Genomic DNA, 5290 nt, shown 5'->3' with positions numbered 1-5290 from the left:
TTCTGTGCAGTCGTGTTCTCTGGTTTTGTGGAGTCTGATGTCACTAACAGAAATCTGACTCCAAATCACAGGGTGATCGAGTGGGTGGGTCAAGTACAGTCTCACTGTGCTACACCTGTTCTGGTGAGCCTGCAGAAAATAAAGGGTGAAAGAAAGGAGTCCTTTTAACTCCCCTCCACTGCCCAGCGTCCCTGCACAGACACCCTGGCAGTTCTCAAGCTGTGCAGCTCCATCAGAGCATTCCCAGAGCCTGCTGCAGGCTGCAAACCTGACCCAGCATCTCACACTGTAAGGACAAGGATCTGCACCCAACCTGCAGCCTGGCACTGCTGAACATCAGACTGCAGCAACAAGGCATTGTGCAGTTGCACAGCTGGACCCCCAACAGTTCCCTGGGCCCTGAACCAATGGAGAGCAGGTTTGATCTTTATGCTTTCCAGTCATAGATAAAAAGCACCCCCACAACCCTGTACATGTCCTTAAGAAATCCAGGGGTTTAACAAAACAAGCCAAGGGAAAAGAATCCATTTGACTGGTTTAGTCTTTCTGAACAGTCCTCAAAGTCCTTTATAAAAACCAGCACAAAACCCCTCTTCAAAGAATTTGTTTTTTCCACAAGCAGAAAGGAGGAAATCAGTGGAATGCAGGTGATTATGGAGGAGCACAGTGCACAAGGTTCTTGTCATGGCCTCAGGAAGGAACCACTCCATCCTGTGAGACAGGTCGTTAGAGATGGATTTCTGCAGCTTTCTCCACTGCTGTACAGGGGAATTTTGTCTGCATTCTGATGCTACCATAGCATTACACTTCAACAGACTTGATAGGCAGCTGCAAGGTCTGCAGGACACCAACAGAACAAAAATCCCAGGACTCCCACAGTGCCAGGCACTTTGCTAAATATATTTCTAATGAAAGGTATATCATACAAGACAAACTAATTCTCAGTACAAAGCCTGGTCCATTATCTCAGCCCCAAAATAAGACTGTTACGAAACGGGTATTTTAAACTCTGTTTTCTGTTACTCTTTGGTAACATCTGATTTCTCTTTTCCACATTTGCCGAGAAGATATTTATATACAACAAACTCAGACTTTTAACAAAATGTGTCTTGTATGCCACAATAAGCACGTCAGAAGGGCTGTAGCTACTTCACTAATTATTAGGTCTGTGTTCCTGAAACTCGGTGTCACTTTTGAACTAACAGTGCTTACCCTGGTGAGATCCCCTCTGCCCACAGCTGACCTTGAGTGTCCTTCCACCTCACTGCAGAAACCTCAGCCTCACCATCCTGAAGCTCCGTGTTCCACTGAAAGAGCAAATTAGAAGCTGTAAATGGAGCATTTATTATACACTGGCTGAAAGAAATGCTGAGTCTGGTCAAGTGCTGGGCAATGGCTCCAGACCAGTACAAGAGGTCCTTGTCCAGGCCTGGATTCCTGGGCTGACAATTAGAAGAAAGTTTCTGACCACAAGACCAGACAAGTTCAAAACCAGCTTCCAAATGACCACAATGGAATGCAAAACAAACAAACAAAAATTCCTCTCTGAAACCCCAATGCTTTTAAAAGAGCTGAATGTATTTTTAAAGAGTTCCTATGCATGAGCCCAGCTACAGGAAGGGATGATCCAGAACAACCCAGAAGGTCCCACTCGGTCCCGTCTGGTTTGAGGACGGGAAAAGTACAGCATTTCTTCAGCTTCTGGGTAATGCTTATTTATAAGGACAAGAAAAATTATCTGTTTGGGACCTTCAGTTTAATCTTGAAAAAAATACTGCTATTTTTATTCATGTTTTAAACATGGCCAGAACTGGAGCTTACTAGCAAAAACTCTTCAAGTATGAATAGCTGCTTTTCAAGGCTCTATGCAAGGACTGTTTAAAGCACAGGGGGCAGGGGGAATGGAAAGAAAAGGAATGGAAGGAGGAGATACTTGATCTGCAGACATACTATAAAGATAGGAGAACATCTAATAAAATTTTAAAAAACAGCAACAAAAAAAAGTTAAGAACATTAAGTGGCCCTCAATTATTTGGGAAACATTCCACAGAACGTACATTGCTGACTAGTTTTGTCGGTGAGAAGCATGACTACACCTTTATTTTTAGAGATACTTTTTTTGTTAAATCTTATTTTAAATATAATTATTTGATTAGTTGTTGCCCAGCCAGCCCAGGGAATGCAAATACAGACTGTCTTAAAAGAGAGCTTCTAGGGGAGGTAAACAATGGAGCAGTGTATCCAGTTCCCAGCTAGAGGCAGAGACACAAGTGGAATATTCTCCCTGCAAGTAAAGGGGTGTGGGCAGCAGCATCCAAGAAAGCAGCAGGAAGCTGGCAGTGGATATAAGGCACTGCTTCAATTGGAACAGATGATCTCCTGTGAGAAAATACCTTTATTTCTCCAGGCAGCTCCAAGGCCTGGCTGACTGGCACAGACAGAACAGAAATGGTACCACTCGAAATGGGGACATGTTCTGCCATCGAAGGAGCCTTCAAAGAAGAACAGGATAAACTTATAGCACCTAAGAGGGCCACATCACATCCTAAGCACAGAACTGCAGATGCCATCTGAGGGCTGCCACTGGAACAAGGAACATGCCAATCACACCTGTACATCAGCACTCCTGCAATGGAGCACCAGCAGCTCAGCACGGACACTCCCCTGGCTCAGAAGTGCTCAGATGATCGGAGGGGCTGCTGCCCCTTATGGAAGGGAAATGCTACTTATACCTGTAGCCTGTTCATGGAATCCATAAGCAAGAAACAACCCCCCCAGCCTGGCAGCACAGGCACAGCACACGAACTCAGTGAGAGACTGCCCTTGGAGAGCTTCCCGTCTGTGACAAGCACAAAACACACCCAAATGAAATGTTTTGTTAGTACATACCCATGAAACGTGTGAAGCAGAGCACCCAGCTACAACAGACAGAAAACCTGCTCTGTACTGAAATACGAAGACATGTTCTTTCCTAGATATCTCCCTTCCTTCCTTCCTCCCTTTGAGAAAACTTTTTTGATGTATGTAGCAAGGTATGTGCCAAGATAATGCAGAAAAGGTGAAAATGGAACATTTAACGTAGAAGTTGACTTCATAGTTCATTTAGTGCACTCTGCAACACAGAGGAACCTGTCAGTTTTTGTTGAACACTCATCAGTATTCCACAAAAAGAGAAGGGCCAGGGTGTGGTCAGAATCTAAACACCTGAGATCTAAAAAGAAATTTATTTAATGCATGAAGGAGAAGCCTTAAGCAAGGCCAAGGCTCAGTAAGAAGTAATGCCAACAGGGTCACTTAAGGGACCATCACTTAAATTCCATTACCAGAATGAAACTACTCCATTTGGAGTCCAAAGACCATTTTAACCACTCAGAAGAGAACACACCACCAGACAGCTGTACATGTAGGCAGCTGAGCCTGTGTCATAAGGTATGATAAAGCTGCTGTGATTGTTATTTAAATTGGGGTGGGGAGGGAAATGTTTTAAAACAAACCAGGGATGACCAGACTTTAACATAATGAACCCTTCTCCTGAGCTTTTAGTCTTGCATGTACAGATTACAACAGATTTAATCCTAAATTTAGCCCACAACTGAGCTCTGCAAGTAATATTTTCCTTTTACCCTTCATTACCCTCTCCTTCTTACTCAAGCATGGAAAGCAAAGATTCAAATGCCAGCCATAACATGGAAAGGTATCTTTAAAGGGGGGCAGAACCCACAGAAACCTATGACATACGGTTTGCCTTTGTGTCAGTCAGCATGGCTTGAAAAACAGCTCTTTAGACTTATTTTGTTATTTGTAAAGACATATCTAGGGAAAAAAAGGTTTACAGCAAATTAGACCTAAAAGCAACTAGATCTAAACTAAAAGCAACAATACCTAAAAGCACAATTTCAGCAGGAGCTGAGTGATGCTAAAACAAACAAACAATTTAGCCATTGTTTTGTACCTCTGAAGAAAGAGGCCCAGCATGTTCAAAACGTTTTTTCTCCATATGCTTCCCATTCAAAGGCCAGAGGATTAAGGCTCCACTCAAAGGAAACAGGCAAGGAGAAATATTAGGGGGAACTCATAAACAGCATCTGCTCAGGAGGTACCACTGCTGTTTGAAAACAGGAACACAAGCAGTCAATACTAAAGCCCCTGCCCTGGTCCTTGGTCCAATGTCCCAGTGTAAGGACAGGATGCACAAGTGGCAAAACAGCCAGCAAAGCACATGGTGTGAGATGTCTTTGCACACCAATTCACTACCCGAGAGTGTGCTTGGTTCCCTCAGTGTGGAGTCACCCAACATGGCACTCTCATTTCTCAGGTCCCACTACTGCTTACAAAACACAGCTGGCCTCTCCCCCAGCCCCTCTGCCCCCCGTGGGCTGGCAGCAGGTGCCAACACACTTTATCTTAGGCAGGACACTGCCTGGTGTGCTGGGATGTGCAGACACAGAGGGCAGGCATGAGGAGAACGTGTCTGTCCTGCCCTGAGGCTCAGCCCTGCAGGAACCCCCAAGGAGAGGGGCACCAAGGCATGAGAGACTCGCTGGCATCCCTGGCCAAGGGCCCCCTGTCCCTCACCTGCTGCACTTGGAGGCTGCAGAGCAGCTGGTTTATCACACATCCTGGATGTGCTCCCAGCCCTCTCCACCAGCATGAGGGGATGTCATCCTATATCATCAGCCCTGTGGTAGAAACGACTTTGCTGCTGCCTGTGAGGCAGGCATGAGCTTATCCATGTAGACCTGCTGCACGGTCACTTCAGCCATTCCTAGAAATACTGCAGTTGAGAAGCAATGACATTTTCAAGTGCCGCAGTGAAGGCTGTTTGTCCCTCCTTCCCTCCCACCCCATTCATCGCCGCAGCTCGATTTGTTTGCTGATTGCCAGGGGGTGAGTCATTGGTTTCTTAGATACCCTAACATGAAGCAAGCAGTCACTTTATGTGAGACAGATGCAGCAGGATCCATCACCACCCTGGAGAAGCGGGACTCCACTCAGTAACCTGCAGCAGCCACTCTTCCTCCCAGAGCTCGAGTACTAGCGCTGCAGCCAGAGATGAGAGGGATGGGCAAGGCAAGACAGAGCAGAGGCTGTGGAAAAGGACATGAGTGAGAGACAAACAGAGGAGCTGCCACAGCAGGTTGTGCAGCTGCACTGGAGCAAAACCCTGAGGAAGCACCAGAGGTTCCGAGGCCAGTCCTGCGTGACTGGAGGCTGAGATACCCTGGGGCTGTGCCCTCAGCGCCGCGGAGAGCCCGTCAGACCTGCGACTGCAGGGCTTTCCTCTGCACTC

This window comes from Myiozetetes cayanensis, unplaced genomic scaffold (assembly GCF_022539395.1).
Source record: "Myiozetetes cayanensis isolate MyiCay16 unplaced genomic scaffold, myiCay2020 scf16, whole genome shotgun sequence".
NCBI lineage: Eukaryota > Metazoa > Chordata > Aves > Passeriformes > Tyrannidae > Myiozetetes > Myiozetetes cayanensis.
The sequence above is the reverse complement of the archived record's forward strand: the minus strand, read 5'-3'. Positions refer to the sequence as shown.